The sequence below is a fragment of the Poecilia reticulata genome, linkage group LG12, assembly GCF_000633615.1.
Source record: "Poecilia reticulata strain Guanapo linkage group LG12, Guppy_female_1.0+MT, whole genome shotgun sequence".
NCBI classification, from domain to species: domain Eukaryota; kingdom Metazoa; phylum Chordata; class Actinopteri; order Cyprinodontiformes; family Poeciliidae; genus Poecilia; species Poecilia reticulata.
In genome coordinates, this window is record NC_024342.1 from 24,109,383 (window position 1) to 24,123,560 (window position 14,178).

Sequence of the window (14,178 nt, forward strand, 5' to 3'; positions counted from 1 at the left end):
TTTTTTCATGTATTGTGGTCTATATAACCAGTAAAAAAAAAAAAAAAAAAAAAAAAAAAAAAAATCAATCACTGCAGCCACTTGCATTCTGACTATCATTCTCATTCTGAAGCTGCAACTTGGTGAATAGAGATGGATGGAGTGGCACTTGAACCAGGAACCCACCGATTACAGGACACATTTCTGCCACCAACACAACCATTGTAATGTATCACCCRTAAATATGTGTAATACCATCACACATGTGGTGATGGTATCTGATATGTTTTGTTTCAACTGGTTTAGTCTTGTAATTTAATGCAACAACAAATGGGTTTGTACTTTGGTTGTTTGTTTTTTTTGCTACCAGAAACCGCCAGTAGGTGGCCCAGATGTTTACACTCTGTGGTTTACACACAACAATAACAATAACAAAAAGAGTAGAAGAAGTAGACGTAGCTGGCTGCAGCATAGGTTGTGCTAAGCTATTTCATTTTCAGAAAAACAAAGAAAGCATGTTATATGATAAACGCTCATAAATYCCAGTCATGATTAATGGAAGAGGAGATAAGTGATCTGACCCTTGCAGTTAGATCTGTTTCTGCTGTGATTTTYTCTGGTGAGTGATAAATGTTTGCAAACTGAAATGAAGCTAATGCTAACTTGTGCTTGGAATAAAACCAACGGAGAAATGTGTAACTTTTGAAACATAGGTTTTCACTGTATTTCACTGTTTTTTGTTTTGTACAACTTTATAGTGGTCATGGAAAGTGTGGTAAATATAGTTTGTGCTTATTATCCTCCTTTTTGAATTTTTGAATTTACTTAAACTACAACATTTGTCTGACAACGAAATTTCTCTGCGTACTTGCTTAGTTACACATATTGGTCATAGTTTTACTGCAGATTATCTTGCTGCTGCATTGGTAACTTTTGTGCAATCTATACCTTTCCTGAGATCTATTATTAAGTTTCTGCTTGACAAAACATCCTGGAACCATCTGTAAATTTTTCATGACTCAAACTTTCAAATAACTTTACAAACTGTGTCAGGCATTTCAAGACCTCCAGAGATTGTCTTGTGAGGATTCTGGATGTAATATTTTCTGCTAAYAGATTTTCTTTTTCTGTTTCACCTCGACAGCGGTGCTGTAATATTGGACAACAAAGCTCCTTGTTTCCAGTATTTTCYTGAACATTGGTTCTGTTCTGAAAMGATGGCCTTTCTCTTGTTGCTCAATAACTACCTGTTGGTTGTGGTTATAGGAACCCGCTGGCAGTTTTCTGTATAAAGCCCAAAGAATGTGATTAGATTTTATGTTTACGATGCCATATTGGAGGTTGGTATCGAGACTAATTGAAGAAATTAGTGCATAATGTTACATGGAAAAATGTTTTTGACAGAAAACATTTTKGTTGGGTCTTTTTTTTTTTAATGATTTCCAGAAAGTTTTTTGCCCTTAACTTGACTTCATGATCTCTGATAAAGAATAAATAAAGACAAATAACTTTCTGACTTTAACAGATGGCCCATTGTCTCCAGAACCCCTTCGTGTCCCAGTTGCATGTTACAGTATAGGCAGATGGCAGGGGACAAAGTTCCATCAAGCAGAAAATGATACAAGGTATTTCACATAGTAGCTACAAACAGATGTTTTGCACTGTTGTCACCAGCAATGACCTCCTCATGCACATTATCATTAGATGCCCGCTCTTCTGACTGTGGTTGCCATCTTGAATTAGTGATGGCCGAGTGTGCGCAGGGCCTTCCTGTCTCCCTGTCATCTCTATGGAGACTTAGGAAGTGTATCTCGCCCACAGCTTGTGCCCACATTTCACATCTACTCAGCTTCATGMCACACCATTCCTGTAGGCTGCCACAGAGCACTATTCAGCACATGAAGCCAGGCAGACTTAATAAACATGATCAACCCTCTCATTCCTCTTTATTTAGAGATTTAAAAGTCCTCTGTTGCTCAAAGTACGACAGCGGGGGAAGCTATTTTCCTCAATATGACATTTTAAATTGAGGTGCAAGTGCAGGCCAGCATATTTGTAATTCAAATTTCAGAGGATTGCACAGAACATTTCTTAAGCTGTTAACTGGCATGCTGCAAAAGTCAAGTAATGGGAAACTGAGTGCCCCCCCCCCACCCCCTGCTCTTAGTGTGTTCACTGTTGAAGACTGTTGGAACCAATAAGATCATGGTTTGGTTCTAAATTGAGATACTTAACAAAGCTTTTAAGTTTAATGAAATGAAAGTGGTGTTTCTAAGTTATAAGAAAACCACTTATAACTTATAACAATACCATGTATGTATTGGATACATACATGGACACATGGCATATGGCAGAGTAGGAAAACTGCACATAAAAAGGGGAACTTAACGAAACGGGGAAACGTAATAAAGGCTTGTTTTAAGCTATCTATTGAGGTGTACTGGTTAGGACTGTTGTAAACGAATATTTTAGTAATCGAGTAATCTATCGATTATTCTTGCGATTAATCGAGTAATCGGATAAAAATATTGGAATTACAAACATTTCAATTACAAACATTTCAATTACAAATTTTAGGACGTGTTAAAAGCTGAGAACCTTTTTTTCTTGTTACCACAATGATTTGCAGGCAACGTTTTTAGTTGATTTAAAATATTGCGTTTTGCGTTTATTGTTTATTGTTGAGAATAAAAAAACAGCTCCTTTTGCATTCTTATAAAATGATACAATCCAATACTTTGTGTTCCACAAGTACTTTATTTTGTGTATTCATAGCTGTATTCAAGCATGTTAATGGAAACTTGAGTGGATAGAAAAAGTGAGTTTGCAGGAACCCCCCCCCCCAAAAAAAACCCCAAACAGTTCTACCCACAGCTGGTCTTCATCTGCTGGGTTTTATCAAGAGAAAAGCCAGCGCAGCAATCTACCAGGAAAAGCACTTCATGCTTCCCTCTGCTGACAAGCTTTATGGAGATGCTATCATAGCAGGACTTGGCTCCTGCTCACARAGCCAAAAGCACCAATATCTGGTTTATTATGCTATCACTGTGCTTGATTGGCCAGAAAACTGGCTAGATATAATATGTGGAAGGATTTATCAGAAACTCTTGCCCAACAGTTCAAATCCTTAATACTTCAGCAGCATCACAGCATGATCTCCTTGCAATTCAGCATTGATGGAGTCAATAATGCAAAATAAGCCCTGATCATGTATTTTGTGTATATACTGTACAGTGCATGAACATACTAGTAGCCTGACAGTTCTGTGCTATAAATGTTTCTCCTTTTATCGGTCCCATGTAACGATCTACATTTCCAATACGCTAATTTGTGGGTTTTCATGAGCCATCATCAAAATTAACATTTTGTTTTTGTGATTATTATTATTATTTTTTATCTGCACAGTGTGTACATACAATATATTTACTAACACTACCATTGCATTGGCTTGTTATTTGGATAAAAGAAAAAAATACAATCAGTTGAAATAGGGAACATTTTAAAACCACGAGAAAACACGACGATGCACAAATTAACATTTTTATGATTGCTTATCTCAACAGTTAGTCGAAAGGACGTAGGTAAAACTACTCTACCTTTACTTACAAACCTGTGAAAAGCTTTTATCAAAATGTTTTCTTGATTGAAATGGTTTTATCAGTTATTTAAATTAAACATCAAACAGAAGAAGTGAACAAGGAGGARTTTAGGAGGAATATGACAAACTTTATTTGACGCACCAACCAGAAAAAAAAACAAACAAGCAAATTATCATTTTGACAGCAGCTGTGTGATGAAAGTCAAACRAAGAGAAGATTGATGTACAGATGACACCAGTCATACCATAGGTATATATCCATCATGACATTTAGCTCCGCTCAGTTGGAAAACTTCCTCACTTCTGTTCCCGTCAAGGAATTTTCCCTTATTCCCTTTGGAGAGTTTACCTTGTTTGACATTTAAAGTCAGCTCAGCGCAGAACACCAGGTGAAAAAGGCCTATTGGGGGTGTGAGTGGGTGAACTGTGCAGGGAGGGGAACTTCAGTGCGTGCCATAGCAGTTATGATTATGCAACTGCTTGCAAAATAAATGATATAATACCTGCAGCATATTTGAAATTACAGCTTGTGTGACTGGGGGAAAAAAAAAAATGATTGTAGAGGACACACTGTAGGATGGAGAAATGACAGTGAAGGACAAGTGCTATAGTTTACTGTTAGCTCTAAGAGAACAAAACGGGCAAAAGCAACAGGAAAACAAGCTGTTTTATTCAGCAAAATACTCATTGATAAGCCACCATTCACAGCTGCAGCAGACAGACTGCAAGCAAACCCATTATTCAAGGCTGACATCTTTTTGTATGCAATTTTTCATTATCACCCCTCACGCTATCGTGTCATCTTTTCCTTGCCAGATCACGTCATCTTATCATCGTGAGCCTCTGTGAGCTGTTTCTGCAGCCCAGCCTTGCTAGCGCAGCTTGAGTGGATATCTCAAACTTTCCTTATTAAAACCCAAACAGAGGTGAGCCCAAAGGAAGACAGACCTGTCAGAGCAGCTGGGTTTGTTCATCATCACACTCACATATTGAGCAAATAAGTGTCAGTGGACTTAAAATGAGTTAACAAAGATATTTTTGTTTGGGGTTTGGGGTGTGCTTATGTGTTTCACATCTTCTTTGCTCACTACTTTTGTTATTTGGGACCACTATCTTTTACCTGTTTTTCTTCAAATGATTGTTTATTGAAGCTTTTTCTAAAAGATTGGACATGTACAGTATTTCCTAACTGGACCCATGCATAACAACTTGACAGCATTTAGTTTTAGAATATGGAACGTATCTGTTGGCTCCTGTTTATCAGTTTATTTTAAATTAAATTCCAGATATTCTGGTGGGCACTGTCTACACCACTGTGGATATTATTTTAAGTGATATATTTACTTATTTACAAATACACTTACATATGTGGTTAATTGGTATGTGAGATCTGCAAATATAAAACAGAAAAAAGCAAAAATTGTCCTTGAAACTACATCTTATCACCGAAGCAACCGTTGCTGATGTAATTTGATGCATTCTGATGTATCCTCCTGCCTCCTGTTGACCTCTGTTCATTTTTAATAGTTGGTATTTTTTGCTGAACTCCTTTGCTTGGGTTTTCATCCAGCTGTGCTGCATTCTCCTGATTAATTTCACCTGGTTCAGTAGTTATAAGCCAGCCGGTTGCATTTCGTCCTTGTCAGATCCTTCAGTTTCCATTCAATTTTTCCTGCCATGACTGCTGCCTGACCTCCTACTACCGTTGATTTTTCTGTTATCATATGGCATCATCATCATCATCCATAAATGTTACGATTTTTCATTAGTCTTACGTTTTCTTGCCTGCTCTTGAATCCTACTCAAAATATGACATTGTAATTATTATTGATACTACTGCACATCTACAGTTTTCCTTATTGGGGACGCAGCCAATCGGGAACAAGRAAAATGAATGCTGCTTCTGGATTGTGCCTRGGTATTTTAGTGTCTCAAGCTGAGCTTTTATTTTAGAATATTTTAGAAATGCTCATTCTAGAAATGTGCAAATTTTCCCAAATATTTTGGAGTTATGTTTYACAAAAAAAAAWWAAAAATCTGCAAATAGGTGAAACCTGAAACACTGAACTGCAAAAAGACGAGAGTCCACTGTAGATAGATACAAAAAATACTCATGGGGTTAAAACAACAGGTACAGCTTGCACCTAAGCCGTCAGTGAGAAGGCTTAAAAATTAAGAAAACAGCACTACACCAAAATCACACCAACAGCTATATTTAACTTTTCACTTGCACCACGCCTGTGTTTGTGCTGTCTATAGCTGTCCTAACACTGTCTGTAACTGCCTGCAGCAGAAACAGCACAATCCTCAAGACTTTTTTTTTTTTTCTTTTTTCCAGCTGTTTTCCTTCTCCTGTCTCTTTTCTGTGTGTGTGGGCACTTACACATGTGCATACATATGTGTACCAGACAGGAGCATGGTCATTATCCGTGGGGAAGTTGTGCGATAGCAGTGAAGCATGATGAGTGGGAGGTGTATGATGCTGGCGTGCCACATCCATTCTTCTGGCTTTCCAGATGACTTTGGCCCCGGAGCCAAAGTCTCAATACTGGACATCTCAGAGTCATGGGGCAGAGGGTCACAGTGAGATGAGATCTCTACTTCTTCACTGAGGCAAATGACCCTCCTCCCTTTCCCCACACACACAAAGACACACACAGACATACACATGCATACATACAGATGCAAACCTCTTAAGACAGGGGTGTCGGCATCCTGCACGTATTAGTTCTGAACTCCCTGGTGGTAGTAACAACCTTTCCAGCTTGTCAATGTTCCTCTTAGGGCTTCTAACGAGCCATCATTTGATCCAGGTGCATTAAACCAGGGACACCCATGCTCTAAGATGAAAGTAGAGAATGTCCCTTTGCAGACCTGTATGTGTGCAATAAAATCTTTAGAATCAATGGATTTCGTAAAGTATAGTTCAGCAGTCTGTGATAGAGGTATGATGTCACAGCATGACTTTGTACACACAAGCACATAAATGACCACTACCACTGTTTAAAATGTTTAAAACTTCATTTCAAGTCAAGGCACATTTTATTTTACATGATTTTCTATTACTGAGGCCATCAAATGAAAAATGCAACGGGCCATTAGTCAAGACTCAAATATTGTAAAACTCCAACATACTCTAAAAAATAATGTTTGCTACTTAATTATCCAGAAGTCTAAAAGGCTCAAACTGCCTAAATGTTGATGGGTGAAAATGCCTAAGGTCTTTATTCAAGAGAGACTGAATCAGTTTAGGTTATTGATAAATGGATATTTGTTTTAAAGAATTTTCTTCAGACTATATTTACGAGATATATTATTTTCTTGATCAAACAAGAAAAAAATGTTATTCCATCAAAAAGACACTGCGTTTTGATTGCATGTAAATTAAACCAGTAAACCAATAAAATCTCTTTTTTAAAATACATGGAAAAAACCTAGGCATGTACCTCACTGGCTGAAGTGCAAGCTAGTGTATATATATATATATATATATATATATATGTTTTATGTTGCAGCTGAAACCAAGTCAGTTTTTACTTTTATTACACAGAACCCATTTTTGTGTTTGGAATGAAATAAGTTTAGCACTGTAACATTTACCCATCCATTTTTCAGTAAGGTCAGACGGGTAGAAATTCTCATCAGGCAACAGACGAAGTATGAGGTACAACTTGAAAATTACTTTTTAAATCACCTAAACCAAAACKGAAAGACTTTGATCTTTTCAGTCCCCAAGCTATTCTATGGGGATGCTGTTGAGAAAAGGAATTATATTTTAGGGAGGTGGTATTATCATAAAAGAGTCACATCAAAGACAGTAAAATTACAAGGAGCAGAACACAAAAGAAAACCATTTTGTTTGTGCGCGTACTCCGGGTTTTGAAGGAAGTTGCTGTTTCTGACAAATGATTGTGATTTCCAAGGTGCTCATTGTATGAAATTCAACCAGTGATTGATTCCCACTTGTAGAAGGGGGATGACAGTTGGAAGATTATCGGTTTGCTTGCTCCTTCCCTTCCCTTCTCCTCAAGTAATTTTCATGTTGTAAATTGAGTTATTGATTCAGGCCCTACTCTGTTTGTCCTCACCCCAGTTCATCATCTTTGGGAAAAAAAAGCAGGAGCAGAAACCTCAGTGAGTGTGACATCGCATAGGGGAGTATGATCAATGGCTCAAATATGGCATGGTGTTTTTAAAATGACATTTATTTGATATTTGGGCTTTGATTTGAATTTCACTCTTCTCTATTTATTTGTCTATTGACTAAAAATAGCGTTCCCTAAAAATGTTTTCATTCTCATGTTAAATATTTGTGTACAAATGCGAATTTTTAAATGGCAATTTGTCAATTTGTGATATTAAAGTTACAAAATGTGAAGACATATTACCAAAAGCCAGGCTACTTTTGAAACTGATGCAATGCTTTTTTTAAAATGAAAATCTGGAGTTTGGAGGAATTAGATCCAATATTGGTACTAAACATGGTTTTTCTATGAAGCACTTTAACTTGCCTCGTTGCTGAAATCTGCTACACAAACAAACTCGATTGATTCACATACACTGTAAAACACATAGCCTTGGTGTGTCTCCATGTCTTTAGATGTTGTGAAGTTGAGATATTGTAACATAACAAATTTATTACCAATCAACAGCGTAGTAACCACATGTCCTCTATCCCGAAAGCTTTGTCTGATTACCCAACATCCTTATCTGCTATTTGCTGCTGCTTGTTCTTTATTATTCCCCATGTCCTTCCTCTCTTTACCCTCATGATTTCAGCTATCATTAATTCTCTTTTGTCACACAATACTCATTACAATTTGTCTTATCAGCTGCATGTCCTTTGGGTCCAAGTGCCCTTTTTGAATAAACAATGCACCCTGGAAACACTTCGTAAATACTAGCTTCAAACGATTTGTTCTTGTTTTATATGTAATAAGCTTGGTGTATTTTATTTGGTAAACAGATACATTTAATTTTACAAATATGTAATAAATGTAAGGTGAAATTAGAAAGACCTTTGGATTTTTACAAATAAAAGCATTACGATTTGTGGATGCATTTCTTCATCAGATGTCTTCTTCTGGATGGAGCTTTATTCAAGGCAATCCTGATAAAAAATCATTAAATGTTGCAACAGTCTTGAGACTGGAACAAAAATGTACATTCTGGAAAAAAAAAGTCTGATATGTTCTTCCTTCACCAACAAGCCATTATTCTAAATAATATATTCATGTGTTAGAATGTCCAAGTCATAGTCCTGACTTCCTTCTCAGAAAAACTAAAAGCCATATTTTGATCTATCACCTAAAATCCTAAATACATTGCATACTTCAGCAAGGCACTATGGATCCAGACATGTTAGTAAAAAAACAAAAAAATAAACATTTATTTGTTTAAATAAACACAAGTTTTGTAAAATATCTTTACTCCACATTTTCTGGAAGATATTTCTGTGAGTGCAACTGCTTGTTTATTATTCCTGAGATCACAAGCAATGTTTAAAATTAATGTTACAGTTTAATGCTTTGCAGCGGGGTTAGCCCAGAGCTAATTTTCATCTACGGTCCCCTGGGTGATCATCAAAACTTCAACTCTCTGACACAACAACAAAGCAAATTAGACAAGCAAGATAAACCACATAACATGAATTACACACAGATATGCACAGCTCAGAAGTACGCTCACACACACCTTATTATACCACAGTTTCCTCTGGCAGTAAGACACTAAAAATAAAGGCAGAGAAGAAAAGTTCACCTCATGTCAGCCTTCTGCTTAAAGATGTTTCTGAAATCTGTTAAATGAAAATCTAAATTGCGTCCAAACGCCACTGAACGGTACTAGCCTGGGTGTGACTGTGGCCAAGTGGCCATCCAGCAGACTGTAATGTCATGCTCCAGCAAAGCTGCTGCTGTCAGATCAGTCAGCAGTGGACAACAGCACTAGTGAGAATATTTGTCAAAGTCAGTTCTGTCTTCAAGAGTTTGTGACGCTCTCTCATAATAAATTTATCCAGACGCCCGTTTCAAAATGGCTTTGAACTGCGTTTTTATTCTGGGACAAATTAAACATCACACCGATTTAGGCTTCTAAGAAAAGAGATGCTAAGTGGAAGAAGGGTAACTTTGTAATTGCTGAGAAGTTTTTCATCCATTGATCTCTTCAGGGAGTAAAATTAGCACCGACTGTTGTCTCTTTGCACATTCTGTTGCTATTTGAAAACACGACAGCTTAGTCTGTGAAGTCACCGGCATTAATGCTGGTGTTAAATTTATGCCCAGTTGTTTAAATCTATTTAAAGTAAGCTTGTCTTTCAGCTCAGTCCTGCTCTATTGGATTTACTCACTAAATGTGCCATCTTGCATGAGCTACAAATCCACAGTTGCGCAGCACACCAACCTTTCTAGAAATGAGATTTGTAGTGGGACATTTTTTTTTCATTATCATTGCTGTATTTTTCATTAATTCAAAGCCATGTGTTGTAGGCTTTCCACAGAGGTCATGGACTGTTCTTTATGACCGTCGCTGCACTGAGGGAAATGTCTGCTTTTCAACACAGTAAAGAAACCAGGAACACTGTATTCAATGCAACATTAAAGGACATATATAGTAATATTTTAGATAAAGAAAACTATTAGATTGTAAGCGTCAAACGGAGAACAACCACAACCAGCATTTCTGTTTGAAACAAATGTATAAWTTTAAAATATAGTTTTCAGTACCTAAAAAGCTTTTTGAGTCTYCCACAGAAAACAAGGAGGTCTGAATGTAAATGGATGACCAGATGTCTAGAATTGGGAGTATCCTCGTACAATTTTTTTCACTTCCAATACSATACCGATATTTCAGCTTTGAGTATTGTCTGATATTGATATTAACCAATACRATACCATAACAAATCATACATTATTTTACTTATTCTGTAGTGTGGAGTGTTGGAAAAGGCTTCATCAATTGATGCTTCTCAAACAGYCAACAACAATAGGTATGAGAACAACTTACCCATATATTATTAACCAATGGGTCTGTGTGTGGGACACAAGTACTGCCTGATAGGAATGTTTTGGGGGGACAAAATACTGGACTGGGATTCTAAAGCATACTCAACCATACTAAACCGCCAGACCACGATGTGACCGTTAGAGATGTGACGGTCACTGATAAAACCTTTTTTCAAGTAAAAACATGTGAACTGGAACCACTTCTTTTTCCTCGTCTTTCAGTCGAAGCCTCACTTGAATGGAGTCTGTGTTTGCACTGAGAAAGAGTGGATGTAGCAGACAGAAGAGAGTGAAGCAGAAGTGAGAGAGAAGCCACTACAGATCATCTTTCTGGACAGGTAAAATAGCTGACCTCAGGATAGACAATACCATTTGATGTATTTCTGCGGGTTCAACAGCAAAGTGCTGGAATAGCCAAGGGTAAAAACCTGCAAAACGGATTCAAATTTCTTTGCGTTCACTAAACATTTTATGTATTGTATGTTCGTACAGTAATMGCTGCATTTAAAACCACATTTTTAATTATTTAATAACTGTATATCAGCAACTAAAATATGAGCAGTCATCTGGGAGGTGAAAAAGCCTTTTTGGTGAGCAAAGCCATACGATACATCTCTCTTTAAGGAGACAATTCTCATCAATAGTAACCATAAAAATTGTTACTAAGCATTTTTTCCAGTAAAATATTGCTTCCTTTTAGGAATCTTTAATTTTAGCACATTGTTGTTTTTTTGTTTCTGAGTGATATAAATATAAGAAGAATGAATTAACGTTTCTTTCAACCCCCACATGTGTATCATTTACTTGAGGCAAAATATGTTGWTCTGAGAAAGTTTAGTCTAGACAAACTTGCATTTTTAGCAGTATGGGTTGCTGTAGAATAGCTTAAAACAGATATGTAGATAAAGTTCGATATGTGCAGTCAAGGCTGCACAGTGGCGCAGTTGGTAGAGCTGTTGCCTTGCAGCAAGAAGGTTCTGGGTTCGATTCCCAGCTTGGGGTCTTTCTGCATGGAGTTTGCATGTTCTCCCTGTGCGTTGCGTGGGTTTTCTCCGGGTACTCCGGTTTCTTCCCACAGTCCAAAAACATGACTGTCAGGTTAATTGGCCTCTCCAAATTGCCCCTAGGTGTGAGTGTGTGTGTGCATGGTTGTGTGTCCTGTGTGTCTCTGTGTTGCCCTGCGACAGACTGGCGACCTGTCCAGGGTGTACCCCGCCTCTCGCCCGAAACGTTGGCTGGAGATGGGCACCAGCACCCCTCCCGACCCCACTGAGGGAAAAAGGGKGCAAGAAAATGAATGAAAAATGAATGAATGTGCAGTCAATGGGTACATTTGCAGCATTTGTTGACACATGCAAAATGGGAGAGCTGACCATGTGGAGGTTGTACAGGAGTGACTTGAAAAGGCTCAGGTTGGAGACGTCTCACTTAAATGATTGGACTGAAAGGCACTTTTAAATTCCTACTGTAGGATGCTGGTTAGCTGGGTCTCTAAGCTACTGCTCTGTCAAATTCTGAATACTTTCGTGGTRAATACATCTCTATAAATGTTCACTTTACGAACTCAAGTTTCAGTATGAAGTTGTGCKATCAGTATTTTATTGGTGGCCATTGTTGTAGGCATTGGATACAAAATAGATGACTGCTCTTTGGCAACTTTTTCCTGTCATGTTTTCACTTTTTTCTTTCACACTTTTCCCCATATTTATCAGCTTTGGATATGAAAATAAAYATAACTCAACACAGTTGAAGAAAACATTTGTAAATGTAATATGCTACTGCCCACATCTAATGCAAAATGCACTCTTAGATATTTTAGCTGAAGTTATTGATTAGATACGTAAAATATTTATTTTCTAAATCAAGAGAAAGATATGGATTCATATGGTGTCAGTTTTGCAAAAGTAACTCAGAATTTTGAAGACAACATTGGCAAAAAGATTCATGTCTGCAGAAATGTATCCACATATATAATGAAAATATGCAGCATGTAGTTGGCTTTCATTTAAAGAAGTCATATTTACATTTCCAGCTTAACGCATGGTCTATCACAGCTGCATTTAACTGATAAGGCACTTAAGGAACAAACCTGATGGCARCTCTGAGACCAAAGACTAGTAAAATAGATTGACTGAATAAATCCTACGTCAAGCTTTCCATATCTTAATAGACCAGGGAGAGGGCAATGATTTACAACACAACAAGCCATGCAAGTCGTTCATGTGTTGATGAAGCGTGCTTGTGTGTTTGCCAGGCTCTGGATTTTCCTGTGCAGGAAGTCGTATTACTTTTTGCCTGAGTTTAAGAAATACGGCGCCTGCACAACACATCTGCTCAGAGCCACAGAAGGACCCRATGAGAAATCAAATGAAGCTGTCTGCTGAGCCACCTTTTTCCACCCMCTCACATATTTCCAGCTTTCAACTGCTGACAATCTCCTGACTGTTCTTACCCTTAAGTAACTACCTGAATCCAAGCAAAGTCACTTCACTATATACAGGCTTTAGAAGGTATACGGGTTTAAAACCTCTTAGCTTTTCCAAATTAAAGGCTAAATATTTTGCCTCAAAATTAATTCAAAAGTGACATTTAAATAGCGAACATTAAATTTGATATATTTATTCAAGATAGTGTTGAAGAATGCTGAAATAAGACTGTTTATATAAATTGGCAAGATAATTGTGTTTTTTTCCCCACTTCTTCTGTGATTAAATTAAATATTGTGGAACATTTTATCTTTGTGATTTYCTCTTCCAAGGARGCGTTGTGCCAGAAATCAACCTTGTAAACTTTTTAAGTGTTCAAGTGTTTCTTTCTGTGTGGAGTATACCTCACTTTTCAGCAACCAAGGCAGAAATTATCTCTCAAATGCATATTAATTTGAGCTCATTATGTTTGAAAATGTGTTCTTTTTGTCTCTTAAATGTTAAAATATTAAATCTAACTATGTTATGACTAGTTTATGGACTTAATGGTTTGGGGATAATGAAGTAGCTGATGAAAAAGAGAAAAAAAAAATCAAACGTAATATATAAATTTATTAAGAGCTGACCTGCAGGAGAAAGATCAAAAAAGAAGAGAAAAAATACAGTCTCATATCACTTATGCTGCCGCTACCCATGAAAATCTGTCCTGATTTTCTAAGACCTTTGATCTGGGATTACATTTGGAAGCTGAGGAGAGAAGTAAGTGATCGGCCAGGGAGAACTCATGGTTCAGCCCGAGGTAGTCCGGGCCTCTGAAGTCAATGCTGCCGCTGAAACTACTGAAAAGATTAAAAAAAGGTTAAAGTGTAAAATATATTCAGAAAACTGACTTGGAACACTTATGTGAGCTGAATCATAATAAACACAGACTGTTTTTTTACTGGTGTATGTCAGTCCTTCTTCATTTTTCTTTTTTTGGAATAGTTTTAAATTAAAATCAGCAGGTTGAGTGTAAAAAGCGACGCAGTAACAGTGGCGCGCGGCTGCATAACTCGCCTCTTTCAGTTGCACTAAAGGAACTCTGGCAGAACAGCATTAAAAGTGATGTAGCAACCATTCTCACCCAGCCTCGGGCCTGACAGCTCACTGTACTTTAAGAAGATGTCACCTC

At 37.3% G+C, this 14,178-nt stretch overlaps 1 long non-coding RNA gene across 1 annotated transcript; it reads left to right on the forward strand.

The window, feature by feature from the left end:
• The first annotated feature begins 444 nt into the window (after positions 1–444).
• On the forward strand, positions 445–13,905 carry LOC103473982 (uncharacterized). Its single transcript, XR_535100.1, has 5 exons — positions 445–598; positions 1,505–1,604; positions 4,394–4,503; positions 10,804–10,919; positions 12,836–13,905. It is a non-coding gene; the product is annotated as an uncharacterized LOC103473982 (long non-coding RNA).
• Positions 13,906–14,178: the final 273 nt, after the last annotated feature.